The sequence below is a fragment of the Sminthopsis crassicaudata genome, chromosome 1 (genome assembly GCF_048593235.1).
Source record: "Sminthopsis crassicaudata isolate SCR6 chromosome 1, ASM4859323v1, whole genome shotgun sequence".
NCBI lineage: Eukaryota > Metazoa > Chordata > Mammalia > Dasyuromorphia > Dasyuridae > Sminthopsis > Sminthopsis crassicaudata.
This window is the reverse complement of record NC_133617.1, coordinates 532,980,944-533,006,622: the sequence shown is the minus strand read 5'-3', so window position 1 is coordinate 533,006,622 and position 25,679 is coordinate 532,980,944. Positions and strand designations below refer to the sequence as shown.

The 25,679-nt window shown below is 33.5% G+C and overlaps 1 protein-coding gene across 4 annotated transcripts in view; it reads left to right on the top strand.

Annotated features, from left to right (window-relative positions):
* CDC42SE2 (CDC42 small effector 2) overlaps window positions 1-25,679 on the top strand; it is a 105,155-nt gene that overhangs the window by 42,059 nt on the left and 37,417 nt on the right. The gene's annotated exons all lie outside the window — the stretch shown is intronic.

The window sequence follows — 25,679 nt, the reverse complement described above, 5'->3', positions numbered from 1 at the left end:
AAATGAAGCTTAAATAGGAAAAAATACATTGTCATGTGCATAGCAGAGCATGAGAGGATTTAAAATATGTAACAATAAATTTCCAAACATCTATAATAATATAATACATATTCAGAACTGTCCATCTTTTCTTTGCTTCCTTATAGGTTTTCTTTTGTTCTCTACTTGGCACTTTTTACTGTATTCTTTCTTAACTCTTTCATTCCCTCCCTCTCTGACAGCCCTAATTTTCAATAGCAGAAGTTGCTAAACAGGGAAGTTCTTAAACTCAAGGAAAAAATAATTAAATAATAAACAAATACTAAGTTCCTTAATATGTTGTTAGCATTAAATATATAAGAACAAATAATGAAAAAAATCTCTAGTAGCAATGAACTAAATTTTGATGGGGAACACTAGTACAAATAATACATTATAAATATAAATTATATCTTTTAATTTTCTACTTTGTCATACTGTAGACCTGGAATCAAGAAAACTTACCTTACTGAGTTCAAATTTGACCTCACACAATTACTAGCTATGTTGATCTGAGCAAGTCACTTAATTTTGTCTCAGTTTCATCATCTGTAAAATGATTTAAAGAAGGAAATGGCAAATCACTTCAGTATCTTAACCAAGAAAATCCCAAGTGTGGTCACAGAGAGTCCAGACATGAGTAAATAACCATACAATAACAATACTTTGTCATATATCTGTATATGAGTCATAGTATGAGAAGTAGATTACTATTACTTGTGGGGGTTAGGAACACTGTGCAGAAGATGGTACCTTAGTTGCATCTTGAAGGAAGTAATGAGGGAGTATGTTCTAGGCGTGGAAGTAATTGGGTGGGTGGGTGGCAACCAGTGAAAAGACACAAAGATAGAAGATTGGGTGTGAGTAAGGAACACAGGAGATCAGTTTGGTTATTTTGGAAATACAAGGAGGGAGAGTAATGTCCAGTGACATTGGAAAAGTTGATTGGGACTAGCTTGTCCCATTTCTTCTTTTGAAAATGGTGTGAATCAAAATGTATATTTTAAAATATATTTCAGATATGATATGTGTTACTTGTCTACATAACATTGGACATCAGTTGCTAGTTACCTAATAAATTTGTTACAATTTTTTTTTTCTCACTTGACAACTCCTCTTCTTATCCTAAATGCATTAATTTTGTTTGAGCAGAAACTTTTCTAGTTTCATGCATTCAGTGTTAGCTATTTTATCTTTTCTGATTGCTTCTTTTTGCTTAAGAATACAAGTCCCACCTATAGCTGTAAAAGGTATTTTTCTGCTTTTGTCCAACTTTTAAAATGTTACTTAATATTAAGATTATGTATCCATTCTGAATTAATTGTGACATGTGATTGAAGATGTTGATCTCAACCTCAAAGGATCAAAGAGAGTGATGGTGATAGAAATATAGTTTGGAAGTGGCGATGGGTAGCAAGGAGCAAATTTAATTATAGCTTAATTTAATTAAGTTATCTAATTATATTTTAGCTAAAACTAAATGTTTTTGATTGCTAGTGCTTTATTTTATGGTTTCAGGTCTGAAAGTACTATTCTGCCTTTATCCTTACTTCTTTTCATTTTTTGATAGAGCCAGCCAGTTTAACTCAGGACAAATGAGCTGAGAGCAATGGGTGTAATGGCAATCTGTGATAGAAAGGATGACCAGGGAATGAAAGAAAAGGGAGTAGGCAGTAAGGAATAGAGAATAAGGTTTGCATAATAACATCTTGGTATTCAGAATCACTGGCATCAGGAGAGTATGACTTGGTGGAAGTTTGTAACTCATCATTTCAGATAAGTTATCAAGATCCTTAGGGGTTAGTCCTTTCAAGGCTTAGGCAGACTGAGAAGAGAGGACCCTTGTCAATGGAAAGGAATCCATGGAATGGTGTTTTCCTCCTTTCTCTGCTAACAAGATAGGCTAGGCCAGGCTAGGAGCCCAACAGCAACAGGACTAGTTTCTTGACTTCCTGAACTCAGGAAAAGACTAGCCAGGGAAAGAGACTGGTCTCCCTTCCTCACTCTTCATATAAAACACCCCAATTCCTTTCCATGCATTTTCACTGGCTCTCCCATATAATTCTTTTTCTGCTGTCTCCTGAATTCCCTACCTTTCTTTAAGTCCCAGTTAAAATCCCACTTTCTACAAGAAGCCACCATTGATCTCCCTTCACAATAGTGCCCTTTCAATGTTTAATAACTCTAATATATCCTGCTTATAGTTTGTACATTTTAATTTTCATCTTGTCTCATCTTGCCATCTTCTTGAGAGTAAGGACTATATTTTGCCTGTCTCCCCAATGTTTAGTAGTGTGTTGACACTTATTTTGTTGATTAATTTCTGTCAGACAACTACTATCAGTTCTGTAAGCAATTTAAAAAAGAATCAAACTAGGAGTTCTTTCCTAAATGGTTTATGCTTTTGTGTTTATTGAACACTGAATTACTTAATTTCATTGTTTCTGAATCACCTCTGTGTTCTAGTTACCTACTTGTATTTTAGCTAATACCAAATGGTTTTAATTGTTTTTGCTTCATACTATAGTTTCAGGTCTGAAAGTGCTATTCTGCCTTTATCCCTACCTCTTTTCATATTTTGATGAAGCTTGTCAGGTTAAGTCAGGACTCTGACACCCCTTTTACCCCCAGCTGAGAGTCTTCCAGAAAAGCTCTCTACTGTAGTGTAGTTACTCTTTAACTAAAGGACATTTTTTTGTAAAAGATTGCCTTCTTCCCCCTCCCTTCCATCCTCCTGCCAGGTTGATCTGCTTTCTATATCTATTTCATCTGAGCTAAGGTAAAATTTAGGTTTTAGTTTTAGATTAAGTTTACCCTAGGGATAGGGATGATTTAGATTTTGATTAAATTTGCCCTAGGAGTAGAATGGGTTAGGTTAGTTTAAATTGCTCCCAGGAATTGAGGTGGTTTAGGATTAGAATTAAGTTTTAGTTTTCTTCCAAGGATAGTAAAGAAAGATGGATTCTGGTGGTAGTAAAATATGAGTGGGTTCTCTTTTGAATTTACTTTTGGTAGCATAAGACAAGGGAATATTCCTAATACTTATGAGGATAACAAAATAGCATGCTATTGAATTATGTTACATCTGACAAATCTTCAAGAGATTCATCTAATAATTTGTTTTTGATTAATTTGTCTCTTTTCATTATTTCAAGTTGAAGAAAAATAATTATAGCTAACAGGTATGTGTTTGTCTTATTTTATATCTGGTTTTCTAAAAAAATAATTGATTAGTGTCTTTAGTGGCATTTGTAGATTTTGTTATCTTGAAAGATTTCTAAAAGGGAAATGCAACTAATCAAAAAACTGCCAAAAAAAAAAAAATAACTGTAGCCAAAGAGTTTAGAATGCTGGGGGAAATTAATGAAATTTCATAGTTTCCTACTTGAAACAATAATGTCAAATTCTCTGTCCCAGTTAACATAACTAACTCCCACATTAGGCTTTTCAGCAAGAGGATTAGGTTAAAAAATTACTCCTCAAGATACTTTTTTCCTGTAATTTCAGTCCTTGCCATGTTGGAATTAAAGTGATAAAATCATATAATCAAAGAGAGGAAAAAAAAAATCTTAGTAGATTTTGGAAGCTTAGAGACAAAGGCGATTTGGGAGATTAATCATTAAGGAGTTTGAAGATTATTCATTTTAAATTGAAAGGGAGAATTCCTAGGCTTTGGATAATTTCAGGAATTCCACCCTCTTCTGAAATATCTTAGTGAGTTTTGGGATACCACTGTAAAATTTGGCTTAAGGAAAAATAATTCTATAACAATTTTAGGGGTTAAAAAAACACTTAAATATTTTTTCTCCCTGAAGACTGATAAACCTATTGTTTTAGTGTAATGAAGGAAGGTTGCAACCTCTTTCTCAAACCTATGCCTTGGAATCTGTATCCCCCAAATACTTTTGTATCTTTTCAAGAAGTTAAATAAACTAGTCTTTGACTTATTATTACTGGGTCTCTCTATTTCATTTTATGTGAATATATAGCATAATTTTCTAGGTCTCATAGCAGCTATGGATATTCTAGACTAGACTAAGCCTTGCCTGGCACAGAACATTTCATATATCTGATAGTTTTCATGAAAGTATATTACACCTTCAGTTCTTTCCTAGTTTACCAATGAAATAATCTGAAACTGTTTCTTTATTAATAAAGAAATTTAGAAGCTATTTGAAAGGAGAGACATTGCTTAATATGACAAGCTAGGCAGTCAGGGATGTAATTTTGGGTGTGGTCTACAACATTGATTAACTTTAGCTAAGTGACTAATTACTAATTATCACAATATCTACTACACTCCACCTCAAGATAGTAATGTCCCATGTGATCTGATCCACAACTATCTTTTATAATAAATGACCCTAAACTTGGTTATAGCCTTTAGTAGGAAAGCACTGACTAGGGCAATTCCTGTTATGATATCAAAGACTACCCTGAGGATCAGAAATATGGTTTATATGCCTTAAAAAATAGAAAAGCTACACCCACAGTTGTGTTCTTTCCTAGATATTTTATTTTTTTTTCCTAATATGGCAAACTACTAGGGGCTATTAGAAGTACCTGTTTAATTAGACTGAGCCTCAAAAGACAGATATATCATACACTGTCAAGTCTGTTTGTGAACTCTTGTAGGTTTTATAGGACCTAAAAGTTCTTCTAATAATAAACAGTATCATACCACTAACAGGCACTGCAGTGGGACTTCTATGAAGAGTTGGGAAATATATAAGGCACAGAGAAGGGAAATTGAGTATCATGTGTAAGGAATGCTAAGAAGGGCAGTGTGACTTTGATTAATCAGGGTATGTAAAGGGGAATAATGGGTAAGTCTGGAAAAATAGATTGTAGCCATGTTGTGAAGGGTTTTAAATACCAAATAGAGTAATAGAGAAGTCAAAAAGAATAAAATTAAGAAATGCCTGTTGGATTTGACAGATTACTAATGATTTTATAGGGACCAATTTCAGTTGAGTGATAAAGTAGGAATCTAGATTGCAAAGAGTTGAATTGTGAGTGAAAGGAGAAGTAGAATTATCCAGTAGATAGCTTTTCAGCGGTTACCAAAACCATTTGGTATTGGTCAGTGGAATAGGTTAGGTTCAAAGGACAAAATAGTCCTTTTGACAAACCCAAAGACCCCAGCTTTTGGGATATGAATTCACTGTGTTGACAAAAACTGCTGGGAAAATTGGAAATTAGTATGGCAGAAGCTAGGCATTGACCAACACTTAACACTGTACACCAAGATAAGGTCAAAATAGGTTCATGATCTAGGCATAAAGAATGAGATCATAAATAAATTAGAAGAACATAAGATAGTTTATCTCTTAGACCTGTGGAGGAGGAAGGAATTTGTGACCAAAGAAGAACTAGAGATTATTATTGATCATAAAATAGAAAATTTTGATTATATTAAGTTAAAAAGCTTTTGTACAAGCAAAACTAATGCAGACAAGATTAGAAGGGAAGCAGTAAACTGGGAAACATTTTTATAGTCAAAGGTTCTGATAAAGGCCTAATTTCCAAAATATATAGAGAATTGACTCTAATTTATAAAAAGTCAAGCCATTCTCCAATTGATAAATGGTTAATCCTTTGACCAGGATTATGAACAGACAATTTTCAAATGAAGAAATTGAAACTATTTCTAGCCATATGAAAAGATGCTCCAAGTCATTATTAATTATAGAAATGCAAATTAAGAAAACTCTGAGATACCACTATATACCTGTCAGATTGGCTAGAATGACAGGGAAAGATAATGTGCAGTGTTGGAGGGGATGTGGGAAAACAGGGACACTGATACGTTGTTGGTGGAATTGTGAATACATCCAGCCATTCTGGAGAGCGATTTGGAACTATGCTCAAAAAGTTATCAAACTGTGCATACCCTTTGACTACTGGGCTTATATCCCAAACAGATTTTAAAGAAGGGAAAGTGACCCAGATGTGCAAGAATGTTTGTGGCAGCCCTCTTTATAGTGGCTAGAAACTGGAAATTGAGCGGATGACCATCAATTGGAGATTGGCTGAATAAATTGTGGTATATGAATATTATGGAATATTATTGTTCTATAAGAAATGACTAGCAGGATGACTTCAGAAAGGCCTGGAGAGATTTACATGAACTGATGCTGAGTGAAATGAGCAGGACCAGGAGATCATTATTCACTTCAACAACAATACTAGATGGTGATCAATTCTGATGGACGTGGCTCTCTTCACCAATGAGATGAACCAAATCAGTTCCATTTGTTCAATAATGAATAGAATCAGTTACACCCAGTGAAAGAACTCTGGGAAATGAGTGTGAACCAATACATAGAATTCCTAATCCCTCTATTTTTGCCCACTGCATTTTTGATTTCCTTCTCAGGTTAATTGTATGTTATTTCAAAGTCTGATTCTTCTTGTGCAGCAAAATAATTGTATGACTATGTATACATATAGTGCATTTAACATATACTTTAACATATTTAACATATATTGGTCAACCTGCCATCTGGGAGACAGGCTAAAGGGGAAGGAGGAACAAAAGGTTTGCAGTTGTCAATGCTGAAAAATTACCCATGCATATTTCTTATAAATAAAAAGCTACAATAAAAACAAACAAACAAACAAAAAAACAAAGTAGACAGCTTTTCCTAAGTTTGACTTAAAGGAGTTGCAGCTGGAGGACAGCAGCTTGAAGTTATAAAAGGTTCAATGGAGAGTTTTTAAAGATGGGGGAGGCCTGGATGTATTTGTAGGCAGCAGGAAAGAGAGATGGAATAGAGAAACGAAGAGAGTGATGGTGGAGCAGTTTACTGTAGAAGATTGGAGGCAAGGGGGATCTATGGTACATTTAGAGATATTTACATATAGAAGAATTAGATTTGAGAGGTGGCACCAAGAGGGCAGAGAAAAGCCAGGAAGCTGCCTGAGTTCTCTCCAGTTTTCTTTTTAAAATAACCTTAAATCAAGCCTGTAAATGAATTCTGGAGTGACAGAAGCCACAAAAAGACAGAGTGAAACAATTTTTCAGAGAACTTAGAAGGGCTTCAAAAAAAGATCTGTCTCACTTGGGTAAGAAGACACAGTCCAAAAGGGAGCACAGCCCCAGTGTGCAGACAAGCCAGCACTTATCTGTAACACAGTAGCAGCGGAGGCTCTGTGGCCCTGACTTAGCAGGTTATGGTCTTGCAGCCCATCTGTCAGGCCTCCAGTACCAGAATTTGCAGAAAGCATATCACTGGGCTGCAAATTTCCAGCACCTGAGGATCTAGTATAGAAAGTCTGTGACCAGTTCTCAGGCCCCCAGCACAAAAAGCTTTGACAGCCCCCCTTTATGCTCCAGGAACAGGGCTCAAGTTTTAAAATGAGCAAAAAGTAAAGTTAATATGGTGGCAGGAAAGATAACAATGTCAAAATACCTACCTATGAAGCCTCAAAGGGGAATGTGAATTGGTCTCAAGCCCAAAAAGTCCTCTTGGAAGAGCTCAAAAAGAATTTTTAAAACCTAGTAAGAGAGATGGAAGAAAAATTAGGGAAAGAAATGAAAATTATGCAAAATAGTCATGAAAAAGGAGGCAGGTAGGAAAAGGTAGCACAAAAATTGATTCGAGAAAACAACTCCTTAAAGAAATGGCCAAATGAGCGGCGAGGGAGAAATTCCTTTAAAAGTCTAATTGGACAAATGGAAAAGAAGGTACAAAAGTTGACTAAAGAAAATATTTACTTAAAAATTAAAATTGAATAAGTGGAAGCTTAACAAACCTATGAGACATCAAGAATCAGTCAAACAAAAATCAAAAGATTTTTTAAAAATAGAAGAAAATTTAAAATTCCTCACTGGAAAAACATCTTCCCTGGAAAATAGAGAAAGGAGAGATAAATTAAGATTATTGGACTACCCTGAAAACCATGATTAAGAAATGACCCTGGACAATATATTTCATGAAGTTATCAAGGAAAACTTCCCTGATATCCCAAAACTAGATGGTAAAATAGTAATTGAAAGAATCTATTGATCACCTCTTGAAAGAGATCCCAAAATGAAAACTTTAAGGAATGTTGTAGCCAAATTCCAGAACTAGTCAGGCCAAAAAGAAAATATTGCATATAGCCAGGAATAATATCAATAAGCCACAAATATCAAGGAGCCACAGTCAGGATTATACAGGATTTAGAATTTCTATGTTAAAGAATAAGACAACATTCAATATGATATTCTGGAAGACAAAGAAACTTGGGTTACAACCTAGAATGAACTACCCAATAAAAATGAGCATAATCTTTCAAGGGAAAAAATAGACATTCAGTGAAATAGGGTACTTTAAAATTTTTCACTGAAAAGATTAGAACTGAACAGAAAATTTGATCTTCAAATACAAGACTCAAGAGAAGCATGAAAAGATAACAAGAAAGAGAAAAAAACAACATGTTATTCAATTAGATTAAACTGTTTACATCCACACATGGGGAAATGATAACTCTTGAGAACTGTATCTCTAAAGCAGTTAAGAAGAAATACATATATGCCAGGTGTAGATATAAGTTAACTTTGATATGATGATTTAAAAAAACAAAAGGATGAAAAAAAGGAGTTGCTCAGGGAGAAGGAGAGAGGGTAAGGCAAAATAGGGTAAATTATATCACATGAAAAAGATGACAAATATCTATTACAGTAGAGGAAAAGAAGGTTTGCGCCTTAATCTCATTGGATCTTTGCTCAGAGGGAATTATATATACATTCAGTTGTGTACAGAAATTTATCTCATCCTATAGAGAAGTGGGGGGGGGGAGAAGAAAATGGAAAAAAGAGGCTGATATAAAGGAAGGCATTAGAAGAAGAGAAATGGGAAAGAAATGGGAAAGAAAAGGGAACTGATAAAAGGGAGGGTAGATTGAGGGAAGTATTAATCAAAAACAAAACACTGGTAAGGAGGAAAACAATGAAAAGAGAAAAAAATATAAATGGGAGAAAATAGGATGGAGGGAAATGCACAGTTAATAATCATAACTGTGAATGTGAATGGTATAAATTCTCCCATAAAATGGAAATGGAAAATAGAGTAGATTAAAAACCAGAATCCTACAATGTAATGTTTACAAGAAACGCATTTGAAGCAGAGAGATACATATAGAGTGTGGGTGATGCCATGGTCTTCTTCAATACCAAAAGACAAACAACAAAAGACTAGAACAGAATATTGTACTTCAGCTGAATTTAAAAAAAAAAGGAGTAGCAATCTTGATTTCAAAAAAGCAAAATGAACTAATTTAAAGAGTTAAGTAAGGAAACTGCATTTTGCTAAAAGATACCAGAGACAATGAAGTAATATCAGTACTAAACATATATATATCAAGTGGTATATTATCTATATTCTTAGAGAAGAAGTTAAGTGAGTTATAAGAAGAAATAGAAAGTAAAACTATATTAATGGAGGACTTTAACTTCCCCCTCTTGGAACTAGATAAATCTAACCATAAAATAAACAAAAAGTTAAAGGATGAATAAAATTTTAGAAAAGTTATATATGACAGACCTCTGGAGAAAATTGAATGGGGATAGAAAAGGATATACCTTTTTCTCAGTAGTTCATGGCAATTACACAAAAATAAACCATGTATTAGGACATAAGAATATTAGGACATAAGAACTCATAACCAAATGCAAAAAGATAGAAATATTAAATGTATCATTTTCAGATAATGATGTAATAGTAAGTATGTGTAATAATGGGCCAGGGAAAAGTACACTAAAAATTAATTGGAAATTAAACAATCTAATCCTAAAGGAGGTGTGGGTCAAACAACAAATCATAGAAATAATCAATAATTTCATCAAAGACTTCAGAAAATCCTAGAAAAGACATATATGAACGGATGCTAAGTGAAGTGAGCTGAACCAAGGGAACATTTTACACAATAACAACAAGATTATGTGATGATCAATTGTGATGGATTTGGCTTTTTTCAACAATGAGATAATTCTAGGAATTTTCAGTAGACTTGTGATGGAAAGTACAATCTGCATCCAAAGAAAGAACTAGGTAGACTGAATGTGGATTAAAGCAAAACATTTTTACCTTTTGTTGTTGTTATTTGTTTGCTTGTGTTTTTTTTTTTTTTCCCCTCATGGTTTTTTTTTGTTCCTCTTTTGATCTGATTTTTCTTGCTCAGCATGATGAATATGAAACATGTTTAGAAGAATTACACATGTTTGATATATGTATCATATTGCTTGCGGTCTAGGTGATGGGAACGGGGAGGAGAGGGAGGAAAATTTGAAACATAAGGTTTTGTAAAGGTTAATGTTGAAAACTATCTTTGCATGTTTTTTGAAAAATAAAATACTATTTTAAATAATGATTTCATCATATAGAGTGACAACTTATGGGGCATAGGCAAAGTTGATCTAAAGGAGAATTTTATTTCTTTAAAAGCTTATATAAATAGAGAAAGAGGAGATCAATGCATTGGACATACAGCTAAGCTAAATAAACTAGAAAAGTAACAAGTTACAAATTCCCAATTAAATGCCAAGTTAAGTATTCTGAAAAACAAAGGAAATTTTAATAAAATTGAAAGCTAAGAAATAAAACTAAGAACTGATTTTATGAAAAAAATCAATAACAGAAAAACCTTTGATTAAAAGTAAACAAAAAAAGAAAACCAAAAAACCAGCATCAAAAATGAAAAGGGATAATTCACCATCAGTGAAGAGGGAATTAAAGTAATAATTTGGAGTTATTCTGCCTAACTATATGCCAATTAATTTGATAATTTAAGTGAAATGAATGAATCTTTATAATAACATAAATTACATAAATTAACAAAAGAGGAAATAAAATATTTAAATACTTTCATCTTAGAAAAAAGAAATTAAGCCATCAATGAAATTCCTAAGAAACATTCTCCAGGGTCATATGAATTTACAAGTGAATTCTACTAATCGTTTAAAAGAACAATTAATTCCAATACTAAATAAACCATTTGAAAAAAAAAAGGTGAAGAAGGAACCCTACCAAATTCTTTTTATGACACAAATATAATGTTGATAGCTAAACCAGGAAGAACTGAAACAGAAAAAGAAAATTACCCACCATTCTCTCTAATGAATATTGATGCACCGATTTTAAATAAAATATTATCGAAGAGATTACAGAAATTTATTGCCATAATTATATACATCATGACCAGGTGAGATTCATATCAGGAAGGAAGAGTTCATTCAGTATTAAAAAAATTAACATAACTGGCCATACCAAAACAAAAAAATAACATCATAAGATTATCTCAATTAATGGAGAAAAGGCTTTTGACAAAATATAGCAACCATTCCTTTTAAGAATTATTGAAATAATAGGAATAAATGGAATTTTCCTTAAAAGGATATGCAGTAGCTATCTAAACCCATCAGCAAATATTATATGTAATGAGGATAAGCTAGAAAACTTCCAAGTGAGATTAAGGTGAAACAAAAATGCCTAATATCACCACTATTTTTCATTAGTGTAGTAGAAATGTTAGTTTTAGCAATAAGGAAAAAGAAATTGAAAGCATTAGAATAGGCAGTAAGGAAACAAAACTCATTCTTTGCAGAAGATATGATAGGTTATATTTAGAGAATCAACTAAAACACTGCTTGATATAGTTAAGAACTTTAGCAGAATTGCAGGATGTAAAATAAACCCATATAAATCATGAGTACTTCTATATATTACTATGTATTGTTTTCTTGGCTCTGTTTACTTCACTCTGCAAGAATTCTTGTCTTTCTATTCATTTTTTTAACATCACTTTAAAATTCCATTTTATTCATGTACCAAAATTTATTTATCTATTTCCCAATCAATGGGCAAATACTTTGTTTCTAAAACATTCTGTATTCCTTATTAGCTCTCCTCCTCATATCCAAACTGTTGTCAAGACCTGTCAATTTCACCTTTGCAACATCTCTTCTCTTTTCTGATTCAGCTCTCACTCCTAGTGCAAATCCTTATCACCTTATGGTTTGAATATTGATATATCCTCCTAGTGGGTCTTCCTGCCTCAAATTTCTCCCCATTCTCATTCATTTTCCATTTAGCCGCTTAAATCATTTTCCTAAAACCCAGATATGATCATGTAATGCATTATTTCTTATTGACTTGAGCAACTCCAAAATGCTGAGTTTGGCATTCAGAGCCTTTTATAACTTAGTCCCACCTGCCTTTCCTGTCTTCTTACATCTTAATTCCTGATACTTACTCTTTGATCCAATGACACTGGCCTCTTGGCTATTTCATGAATAAGACATTCTCAGCCCCTGGACATTTTCTCTAAACATCCTCTATGCCTAGTATGTTCCAACTACTGACTTCATAAATATATATTGATTGAGTGATTGCTATCACATAAAAGTGCTATAAATATTTTGGTATATATAAGGATTTTTTTCTTATTAATGGTCCCTGGGATCTAAATCTATAAAGAGATTTTCTGGATCAGAAGTTAGACATTGTAGACATTTTATTTAAGTAATTCCAAATTCCTTTCCAGAACTGATTTCCAATTCTTAAAAAAATGTTTCTCTTTCAACAACTTCTTTAGCATTTACTATTGTATCTTTGCTGATATGCTGGGTATGTAGTGAAACCTCAAGAGTTGTGATTTTTGGTTTGCTTATTATTATTATTAGTGATTTGGAGCATTCTTTCCTGTGATTGTTAATATTCTTCAATTCTTTTGAGAGTGTTTTTCTGTATCCTTTAGCCACTTATCTATTGGAGAATAGCTTTCAGTCTTGGTGCATAATTTTTTTGTATACATATGCACACATAAAACAATCAACATATATATCAGAGAAATTTGATATAAAGATTTTTTTTTTTTTTTTTTTTTTTTTTTTTTGGCTGAGGCAATTGGGATTACATGACTTGCCCAAGGTCACACTGCTAAGAAGTGTTAAGTGTCTGAGGTCAAATTTGAACTCAGGTCCTTCTGACTTCAGGACTGTTGCTCGAACCAATGTGCCACCTAGCTGCCCCAATATAAAGATTTTTTTTTCTCATCTTATTACTTTCCTTCTCATCCTAGCTATGTTAGTTTTGTCTTTGTGGAAGATTTTTATTTTTTATATAATTCAAGTTATTTATTTATTTCATCTTTTATAATTTTATAATCTTGTCTTTATTCCTTATTTAAGCATCCATTTCTTATCAGAGCTATGAGAAGCATGTGATCTGCTTTTTCTTCTAAATTTTTTTTAATATTAAAGTAACATATAGAATGTATTATTTAATATGGTATAAGGTGTTGGTCTAAGCTTTATTTCTGCTAGACTGCTCTTCAGTATTCTCAGTAATTTTTATTAAAATGAGTACCTTATGTTTTTCAATTTATAGAATACTGATTTATTGAGTTTCAGTATTTCCCATTCTCTTTTGTTTAGTCTTTTTTATTGATATACTTCTCTCTTTCTCTTTTTTAAACCAAAACCAGATGCTTTTTGATAACTGCTGTCCACAATATTGTTTGACAACTGGAAATACTATTCTTCCTTCATTCCCATCATTTCTCTTGATTGTCTAAGTTGTTTTTTCCAAATGAATTTTGTTATGATTTTAAGAAGTTGTATAACTTATGTCCTTGTTAATTTGATTGGAACACTAAAAATAAACTAATTTTGGTAATATCTTAAATTTTCTTTATATTAACATGGGTCAGCTGTGAATACTGAATATTCTTCCAGCTTCTTATTTCACTTTGCAATTGAACTTTTGCAAATTTTTTTGTTTCCTTTGGTTGATTGTTGCATTTTGCAATTCTTTTTGTATGGGATTTCTCTTTCTATTGTTACTTATTAAATTTGATTGTCATATAGAAATGCAGTTGATTTTTGAGGGTTTACTGAAACTTGAATCTTTGCTAAAGCTATTACTCATTTTAATAATATCATTGCTGATTCTATATGATTTTCCTAGTATGTCATATCATTAGCATATGGGAATAGTTTTACCCTTTATGACTTTATCTTATCTTTATGACTTTATTTTCATTCTGCTATTTTGATGGTATTACTAGAATTTCCAGGACTATATTAAAAAATAAGGGGAATGAAGTTATTTGCTATGTTTCTGTATTTATTGGAAAAGTTTCTACTGTATTCTCACTGCATATGATACTTTGCTTTTGGTTATAGATACCTTTTTTGGCATTAAATAAGTTCTCTCTGTGCTCATACTTTATTAAGTTTTTACCATCAATGTAGGTTGTACTTTATCAAAGACTGTTTCTTGCATTTTTGAAAGAATTATGCAGTTTTGGATATTTTTCTAATATTGGGTATTTTCCTAACCATTTTTGCACCCTTGGTATGAATTCTGCTTTTTCCTAATTTGTGATTTCATGGATACATTACTTAGGGTGGTTTGACTGGATTATATTTAAAATATTTGAATTATTATATAGTAATGATATTGGTCTATATATATATATATATATATATATATATATATCTTTTATGGTTATTTCCTTGGTTTAGATAATAAGACTACATTTGTTTCATAAAAGAATTCCAGTAGGATACTTTCTCAAATTTTTAAGTAATTTGTATAGCATGGGTACTGACTGTTCTTTGAAAGTTTGATAGCGTTCTTATGCGAATCAACTAGATCCAATTTTTTGAGATATCTTTTTGGTGTTCTTTCATCTAAACACATTGTTATTGTCTTGTAGGTCTTGTCCCCAATTTCTCCTCCCTGTTTTTTTCTTTGTTGTGTATTTTTCTTAGAAATTCCTGTGAGTGAGTGACAGGAATTGCCCCATGGAATAAATCTTCCTATATGTATCCTTAATTCTGCATTTTGTCCTCTTTAGTCCCTCCCCCTCTTCACACCATATTTTCCTCAAAATTTCTTCCTTGGATCTCTTCCCTCCCACTCTTTTTACTTCTGGGTGCCCATTCTTGAAGCACCAAATCCTTGCAAATAAATAATACCCATTATAAGGCCTCTATATCCTTGTCACTCATCTCCTGTAGGAACATTTATCAGTAATATCTCCTCTCCCTGCAGAAACAAAATCTTTCTCTTTCTTTTTCCCCTTCTTCCTACCCTTTCCTTTTCCTCCCTGGCTGTTCTCCCCTAGGACAGACTTCTTCCTGAGAGACTTTAGGAATTATTTCCCCTCCATTGTTAGTTAGCCTTTGACTTATTTAGGTCATGTTATATTTTCCCCTCTATCTTCTTCTTTTCCTCCCCACTTTTTTACTTCTTCCCATTCTATAATTCAGACTCTCAAAAAATTATTTTTCCCCTGCAGGGGGGTATTGAGAGATTTAGTCGATGATGTGTAAAGCCTATTTGTACTCTTTCAGGTAGCGGTGTTTGGCCCAGTGCATGGATTCCTGGGCCTGACATCGATATTAGAGTACAAACCCAACAGATGACACTTATAAGTCACTTAACCTAAGTTTCCTCCATTGTAAAACGGACACAATAATGGCATCTACTTCCCAGAGTTGTGGTGTGGATCAAACAGGGTAATAATTGTAAAGCATTTTTTATTGTAAATAGCACAGTATTTGGCACAGAAATATAGATGCCTATTCTCTTATTTAAATTATTAAAAAAATCTTTTAATGATCTTTTGTTGTTATTTTGTTGTCTTTTTGGGGTGTTTCATTTGTATATTTCTTTCCTGGGATGTATGAAAAGCAGATAATTTCTTAGTCTGTTTTCCTTCTAAGAATGTTTAAAATTTCTCTTTTTTATTTAATGTCAAATTTATACCAGTGATGAGAGGCCGTGATGAAGTTCAGGTTTCTTCCCTCCCCATCACACTCCATCCCCCATTATTTCCCTAATTACCCAACACACTGTTTTCTCCTACCCCTCTTTTTATCTTTCCCCATTTCCTTCAAAATCCTTTCCCTGGATCTATGTCCTCCTATTTACCCGTGAGAGTTAATTCTGTGATTCCTAAGTATACCCTCCCACCTATTATTCCCCCAAACGCAGGAAGAAGTCTTTTCAAGAATCAAATCTCTCAGGCTACATCCAGCACAAGATTGCTTTATGGAACATCTTTCTTCATCCATAAAAGCATTCCCATCAATTGAACATCTTCCCCACAAATCCTCTTCCTAAGCCTTCTCTTTTCCCCTCCCTCACCACAGTCTTCTTATTTCCTTGTAGATTTTTTCTGAAATACAACAGGGGTCACCTTCTCCTTTGATTTGGCTCAGACACATCGCACAGTCCTCTTTTATTCCTTTTTTCATACCACTACCCCATTTTTTAATAATAAAAAAATTTACCATCGTCTTTATTTATGTGCATTTGAAAAGAAGGCTCTGCTTTCTATCCATTTATGTTTTTGACTACTGCATTCATATGCCTCTCCTACATTTTTGTTATTTCTTTGTCTAGAAGTCTTTCTAAGGCTGTTTTAAACATTTCTTTATTATTATTATTATTATTATTATTATTATTATTATTATTATTATCCATCTTTTTTCTTTTTATGATTAAGCTCAATTTTGCAAAGTAGGTCACCTAGGACTACATCCTGAGCTCCAGTGCTCTTTGTAACATTCCTTCTACATTTTCTAGTAGGTACAGAATAGTCTTGTGTTATTTGAATTTCTTTTTTGGGGGGTGTTTTAAAATCTTTATCCCAAGTGCTTCCACAAACAATTGTTTCTGAATTGGATTATTAAATTTAACCACTATGTATCTTAGATTTTGCAAAATTTTTTTTAACTCCCTCAGAAACAATCTGACTTTTTTTTCAATTGGAATTTCATTTTCTGTTTTGGACAGTTCTCTTCTATGATTTCTATGATATTGCTTTTTTCCTGGCATGTTCTTCCAGGAGATTATGATTCTTAGTTTGTCTCTATACTTTCTGACTTCAAAATCAATATTTTTAGCTTATAGAGTAAGCATATTATAATATTACTCTTCTTCTGCATTGTCCTTTACTTCAGTATATTTGCATTTCTAATCTTTCTCCTCCTCCCCCTTTGGTGAAGTTTGCTATTGAAGATCCTAGTTTTTCTACTCTGCTCATCATTTTTTTTTTCCTATGTAAGCCATAAATACTACTCAGATAATACCCATTTTTCTTTTCAACCACTCAAGATCAGCATGTTGTGCTTCTATTCCATAGGGTCCTCTGTCTTATCAAGTACTGGATTACTTTCCTTTACTTTGCAGTATTTATTTAAGATGTCTGAACTCTTCTACTAAATCTGGAAGTCATATTTCCTTCTGCTTTTATATTTTCCCTGTTGATTTATTTGCTGATATTCATGGTTCTTGTTTTCTTCTTCATGAAATCTTTGATCATTTCAGTCTTTCTTCCTTTTTTCCTTATATTGCTCACTTTCTGACATGATTGGCCATACATTGATCAGAATAAGTATTTCAAAGCTTTTTTCTATATAAATTGTTATCTTTGTATTGATTGTTCTCCTGGTTCTACTTAACTTTGTTCTATATTAGTTCATATTACCTAAATCTCTTTGAAATAATATTGTTATTTCTTAAAGTGAAATAACATTCCTTTACATTCTTAACCCACAATGAGTATAGCCATTCTTTAATTGTCTAACAGACTATCTAAGCCAACTCCTTAGATTCTAATTTCTTTTTGCTCCCTCTCTTTTTATTCCCCCACCCCACCCAACCCATATATACTGGAGCTGAGGTTTGATTATTTTTTATGTTCATTCTTTTCAAAATATCCCTCTTAAATAAATCCTCTCTCTCAGAAAACCTCCAGTTCCCATTTAAAATATTTTTTATTTATTCCCTTTTGTCCACTTCAGATACAAATGAGTTTCAGCTGATGCTGGTGCACCTTCATATTTGTATATTTTTCTATTTATTATGAATTTTATTAGGGAACATAGCAAGTTCCTTCCATCTCCTTCCTCATTTCTATATTAGTATATAATTTTTTACCTTCCCTTCTCTTCCCCTCTTTAAAACCTCAGAATTGTGAGCCACACAATTCCAATTTGCAACAAAGTTACTGAGCTGGAGCTCTTGAGCATGATCAAAAAGAACTAGTTGTTCATAATCGTTTGGGACAAGATCTCTCTCATGGCCAAGGACCCTGATGTTTAGAGGCTAGGGGGCTTTATAGATCTTAAAGGGAGTACCCCAATCCTTTGGAGGTTCTTTCAGAAACAGAAACTCCTATAATTTGCTATTCTTCAGAAGCACAGGAGCTCCCATGATTGGCCTTGGGCAATGTCCTTCAATCATATTCATTTCATAGGTCATCAGCTACAGGTTATTAACTACAGACTGTCTACGACAGGCTTTCTCAGCAGGGGTTTTCCACAGCCCCTCAAACACAAGTGTTTAGCTAGCTATTTCTTAGGGACCAAGGAAGTTGTGGCTTTGAGGCAAAGGTCACTAGGAAGTGAGCAGTGTTGATTCACAGGAGTAGAAAGGCAAAAGAACCTTATTTCAAGAACTATACTTAGAGTTCAGGGGAAGGAGTGGGTAGTACATTGACAATTCTTTATAAAAGATGTAGTATGACTCTATCTGATAAATCAAATGCAATAAATTTAAATATCATTATATGGTGGATTAATCAATCATAACTCTTATCCTAATAGCATTGATTAATATGACTAATTTAAACTATTTCATTCTTCTTACTTCACCAATACAATGATGGATATCCATGAAATAACAATGAATTGAGTAAGTCTGATTAGATGGAGTGAGTATGTAATAATTATCTTCACACACTAAAAAAACTCACTCCAGAAGACTTCTGTTTTTCTTATTTATTTCCCTCATTATACTTTAAAAACATAAAGTTCTGAAGGAATACTTATTTTTATTCCCCAATTAAAATCTTAGTAGTACTTCATCATAATTCCTTCCAATTGTTCAAATAAATATAAATTTCTTGGTTTCTTTTGACTCTTTGGTTTGTATTTCAAACCTAATTTATTCATTAGAAATGTTTGAAAGTTCTCTTTTCCATGAAACATCCAGTTTTAAAAATCTATAGCTTAATTTCAGTTTGACCTCCCAGAAACCTCTCCAAGATTTATGTAACCCCCAACCTAGCATTGGGGTCTTTGACTATGAGGAAGATCTTGTCCCAATTGATTATGTCTTCCTTGATCATGCTCAGAGTTCCATCTCAGTAACTTTCGTTGCAGATTAGAATTTTGTGGCCCACAATTCTGAGGTTTTAGAGAAGAGAAGGGAGGGGTAAAAGTTATGTACTAATATAGAAATGAGGAAGAAAGAGATGGAACTTGCTATGTTTCATAATCAGGATTCCATAGAAAAATATATAAACATGAAAGTACACCAGGCATCAATACTTTCTTTTGTAGTTTGGGAATATTGTAATTTACAAAAAAATTACAAAAATATTATTGGTTGATAGACTCTGATTTCTGCTCTTCAGAAGAGCCAGAAATGATGCATCAGCATGGGTAATCACAAGATGGGGAATACAGCGGTCATCCCTACTATCTAAGTAGTCATAGGATGGTCATCTATGGTCCATAGTTACAAAAATAATTTGGAGGACTTTGTATATCACAGTAAGGCATCCCACCCCATACTAAGTTTGGACAGGTTTTGAGCAAAACATGAGAGAGATATCTTTGTCAGCATTCTTGTGGTTACACAAGTGAGCTTCATGAAATCTGGTAAACAAGTGGTGAACATTGAATTAATGTTTGAGGTGTATTCTAAAGTCCTACTTACAAGAATCTGTTATACCTAATTTTCCCTCTCTGATTTATGTAAAATATATATTAGTACATGTTTATTCTTATACTATTGTTAGATGATTGACTAAATTCTTGTAGTTACTAAATGAGTATATCATTAATAGTTGCTAATATTTATTATCTCTTTTGGAATTTGGAATTTGATTGGAATAAAGGTCCACATGAATCATTTCTCACATTTGGGTAAGGTTTTCTACTTTCTCAGCTAAGCCATTTATTCTCCTTCCAATTTTTTCCTCCAGAACTTATGGTTAATATTTATTTCTCGCTTTATTTCTTCTGGTTATTCACAGTCTTTGTGAAAAATTAATTTTTTTCCTTGGAATCTCAGCTTGCATTTGTTATAGTTACTTGTCCCTTCTTTGGGGTGTTCTCTGGATAGATGATTTAAAAATTATTCATCCCTGTTTTCTTTGATTTATTCATCCTTGAAGGGATAGTTGTAGTTCCTGTGATTTGGAGTGAGATGATTGGCTCTCCTTTTTTCAGCACTGAGTCTGTTGGATTACTGACCAACTAAACAGCACCTCCTAAATTTAACACTAATTTAATCTTGGAGATTCAGAGCAAAACATTGTGCTATCTCAGGACAAAGTTTAGGAACTTCACAGTTCCTGGTTTTTATTGTGTCTATATTTACTATAGTTTTGTCAAATCATTATTGATAACTCCTAGTTTTTGTATTTCACCCAAAACAGAACAGATTCTACTTTTTAATTTTTCATTTCAAGTTATGTCAGTTCTGTGAGATCTGTGAGGAAGTTGTTCTTTTTTTCAGTACTCATCACAGTGTTTAAAAAATTATTTTTTAAAAAGTTCTAGCATTAAGAAGAGTAACAAAATTAAAAGACAGAATAAGATTACACCTTTTGGTTCTTGTCTCCATTCTTAATTCTTTTGTCACATAAACATAACTCCTCACAGTACACACATACACACACACACACACACACACACACACACACACACACACACACACACCCTCCCAGTTTGTCTGTTGCTAGGTGTTTGTCATTCCACAATCTGAGATCTGTTTGATCCCAAGTCTGTTCTTCCTGCTTGTGCTCTATTTTCTTTTATTATTGCTGCCAGCTTCCTAGGAGTGTTTCATACATTTTTTCTTTCGGAGTGATCAGAACAATGAAGCTTCTCCCTGCAATTACTTACTTTTTCTCTCTTCCTTCTCTCTCTTCCCCCTCTCTCCATATGCCAGTTGTTCAGATATTATTTTGTAGTTTTCCAAGTTTTGCTTTCCAAGGGCCAAGAACTCTTAGTGCTGGAGCATACAGATGGGATTGTTTCAGTCATTCAACTTATCTTCTTCGGTTTTCATTTTTGGTTCATTCCTACCACTGTGATATGTCCTTCCATACTCACTCAGGAGGCTGGTCAGAGAATTTACAAATAGCTGATGGCACAGTGGATACAAAAGCCCCTGGGCCTGGAGTCAGGAAGATCTCAGACACTAGCTGTGGGACGCTGGGCAAATTATTGGACTCTCTTCTTTAATTGTAAGGATCAAATGAGATTAATGTTTGTAAAGGTCTTTGGCACAGTGAATGGCAAATGGTAGATGCTATACAAACGCTTATTTTCTTCCCCTTTCCTACTACTTTGGCTGTTGTTGGACTTTCTTCCTTCTTCCCAGTAGGAAATAGGAGTTTCTTAAAGATATCTGCCGGATTTTTTCCTCTCACTCTAGACTGCCTGATTATGCAGTGTGCACTTTGGGCTTGGGTTTTTCTTCCTATTGCTATCAGAAACATCTTCCTTTTTGTTTATTTTTCTTTAACTACTGGGTTTCTTTTCATACAGATAATCCAAGGTCTTATTATACATAAACTTCTTGCTGTTTTGAGATCATGATATATTTTAGCTAAGGAGTCATAACAGTAAGCCAGTGACAAAATCATATAGGTAGCAGTCAGAAATGCTGAAACTCCCCCTTCTGGCTGCTAAAAGGATGTTTTTCTGCAAAGTCATGGGCAGTCTTTCATTCATATTCATACCAAATTGCTCTATATCATGTTGATTTTGAAATCCAAAATATTTGGATCCATAGGGATATTGCCTCTCTCTAAACTTCATATAAGGAGCAATTTTTCTGCTCCTAAAAAATCCAAATCAGAATGAGACTGGTGTCTACCTTTGAAATCTGAAGATAGTAGATCCCATTGTGACTTCATCCCATTTGTAGTTTTGGTCATAATTATTAACTTTTATATTATCTCCACTAGTTTCTTGTACTTATTTTCCCTCTTTGTTACCACACTCCTATTTGTAGAGGAAAAGTAGTTATAACAGGACTCTTCTAATACTTGTGGTCTATAAATGAAGCTATTTGTTTCTGTTCCATTGCCTCTCTTATTTACCTCTTGTTCCACCTCTGATCCCAGATTTTTTTAAATCTTTATTTTACTTTTATTCTTGCAATTTTGACAATGGAAATGGTTTTGCTTATAGCCTAGAATTCTTTTATCTATCTTTTTTTTTCCCCTTAAATCTCCACTGTCTCCACTTCTTGTGAATTTAAAGTGTTTTAATACTATGCTCTTTCTCTGTGTGTGTGTATGTATGTTTATATGGTCAATGCTTCTATATGAATAAAAACCTCGTTTTTATTATTGTGTGACAAAATCAGTTCCCTCTGTATCCTCTTCCTTTCCTCCGAACTTTCCCATTATCTGCCCTCTTTCCCTAAAATCCTCAAAACAGGAACAAAACCACCCCTCAAGCCCTCTGTCTGTCTTTTCAAACTTTCTCTGTGATCCTTGAAGATTAGAAATCTAAAAAAAATACTTTTTTCTTTTTTCTCCTGTAGACAGTCCCTGCCCTCAATGAGTGTGCACTCTAATGAGGAAGGCAACAAACAAAAATGAACAAACATGCTTTGAAAGGGGAAATACAAGAAGGTTAGAAGAGTCTTCCTATAGCAAATGTGATTTTAGTTGGGAATGATAAAAATCAGGAAAATCATTAGGTGGACATGAAGAATGAACACATTCCAGGCACAGAAAATAACCAGAGAAAGTACTAGGAAAAACTTCCTCTGTGGCACTCTGAACTGGCACCCCACTGCCACTGGTGCTCCAGACCTAGCCTGTATCAGTCACTATTTGAGGCCTATCGCCTGCCATGATTAGAGTTCTTAATCTTCCTGTTTTTGTATAATTTTGTATAATTTTGTTTTTGTATAATTGTTAACTGTGTTGAGTTCATAATGAAAAAGAAGGATAGTCAAATCTTTCAATGAATGATATGACTGTCAGTTTAAAAATTCAGAGCAAAACTAATTTAGTTGGTTGAGGAATAGGATATTCTCTCACATCAGTATATCCCTTCAGTGATATTAGTGATGTGTACATGTCATTAACATTAAAACAAAAAAATCTACAACTAGTAAAGCAAAATGAGCAAATAGAACTTTTATTTTCTACATTTGTGTTATGTATTTTGTAATGACTTTGTTCAACCATATTAAAAAGAACTTCATCAAGGAAGAGTCACTATTTTAAGTATTCCATCTAGATTTTCACATGGAGTTAACTTTGATAACTATTCTGAAAATATTTAAGGAAGATAAGAAAAAGGAAAAACTCTCCTAGACCTCTCTTACCTTGTTAGTTCCATTTCTCTCTTTCTCTCTCTCTCTCTCTCTCTCTCTCTCTCTCTCTCTCTCTCTCTCTCTCTCTCTCTCTCTCTTTTTTTGCTGAGGCAACTGGGATTAAGTGACTTGCCCAGGGTCACACAGCTAGAAAGAATTGTGTCTGAGGTCAGATTGAACTCAGGTCCCCCTGACTTAAGGGCCACTCTGCCATCTAGCTGCCCTAGCTCCATTTCTCTTATGATTACAATTGAAATATACAATACAGATAAACTGAGGCAACAAAGTTCCTGAGCATGATCAATTTATTACCAAACTTAGCAATTGGAAGTGCAAGAAAATGGGAGATTTTTTTTTAAAAAGGAATTTCCATGATAGACAAATTGAGCGTATATAGATCTTCATTTAAATTTTATTTAAAAGCTTTACTATAAACCTGAAAAGTAATTGAAGAGAAAGTAATACTCTTCACCCGTGTACCTCTTCCTTCTATCTTTTAAATAAGCAACCAACATTTTCCTTTATTTATTTCAACCCAGAAATGCAAATATAATGTGTTTTTGAATACTCACTCATTGTAATAGGCAGCTAGGTAGTTCAATGGAGAGAGCACCAGCCTGGAGACAGGAAGACCTGAAATCAAATGTGTGTTTAGATATTTACTAAATGTGTGACCCTATTTGCCTCAGTTTCCTCATCTGTGAAATGAGCTGAAGAAGGAAATGATGTTTCCCCTCTATTAACTTTTTCAAGAAAATCTCAAATGAGGTCACAGACTGAACCACAATAACAAAAGTCACTACAACCTTCACAGTGGAAAAGAAGAGCTATGGAATTTAATGTTCTAATTGAATTTCTTCAAAATAATTGAGTATGTAGCCAGCAATCTAGATTTTGTTATTGAATAATGCAGTATCCCCAGGAAATTACATTATTCACTTTCTTAAGAAGCCATTTTTTTCCCCTGTTAAAAATAGTACTTATTTAAAAAAACAAAACAAAAAAAAAACCCTCTCCTTTTGAAGTTATTTAGTTTATAGAAACATTACCAAACCAACAAACAACAGAAAAATGAGCCTTCAAGTGATTTTGGTTAGGGATGACAAGAAATAAGTTTCACTAAATCATACTAAGTAATATTGTGTGATCCTATGATCCATGGCCTAAGATATTTGAATGGTTTCTTTCTGCCTTCTTGCTTCTTTTTTTGCCTGGGAGCCTCTCAATTTGGCTATAATATTCTGGGGAAATTTTATTTTGAGATCTTTTAGGAAGTGCTTTATAGATTCTTTCAGTTTCTATTTTACCCTTTTGATCTAAGTTATTATAATTTCTTGAAGTATGATATTTAGATCTTTTTTTTAAAGTTAGTCAACAAATTCTCAAATTATCTCTCTTTGATCTGTTTTCTAGATCAATTGTTTTTCTAATGAGTTATTCACATTTTCTTTCTTAAGACTTTGTTTTATTATTTTTTTGATGTTTCAGAGTATCTTTAGCTTCCATTTTTCAGAGGTAGGTCTAGAGATCTGCAAATTTTCAGTGCCTCCAAAGTAATAATAAGAAGAGGTGTTTTTACTGATCTCCTGGTCTGTTTTCTGGTAGTTACCCAGGAGAAAAGCCCCCGTTTCCCTGCAGCCAGAAGCGCTAATGCTTTTCTTTGTCCAGTAATTGTGACTGGGAACTCTTTTCCCTTCTGAAAAACCACAAGTCCTCTTCTCTACTCTGGAGATGCAATTCAGAACTACTTTATGTTCAGGTTTTGCAATAATACCTATTATTAGTCCAGGATCCCTTGTACTCTGTGGCCCATTTGCCAATCACCTTGCTGCTGGCTGAGAGTTTCTGTTTCTGCTTCTATTGCAGACGCTTCAATGCTCCAATGCCCAGTGTTGTGATCACATGTACTCCAGAGTAGTCCCAACCCTGGTGTTGCAATTCTCCTAGCATTTTCTTAAATTCACTAGTACTGGAAAAATGTTTCACCTTGATCTTTGTTTGATGAGATGCTCTAGAGTTCTATTTAATGTATTATTTTAAAGTTTTCTGGAAAGATTTCACTTAAGTTGCTGCCTCTAATTTGCCATTGACTCTCTCCTTTTTCCCATCCCATTATTTTAAATTTAATGAGGTTTTAGTGTATACTAAGATGGTAGATGTTTTCACTCATATGGAAGATTCTAGGGAAATCACTCCCACATAGCTGGAGAACTAGAAACATGGACATGCATTCATGTAGTTAGAAGTCCTCCCTTCCCCTGCCTCCCATCTAATTAACTATGTAATCAGAATTGTCAGTGGTATTGA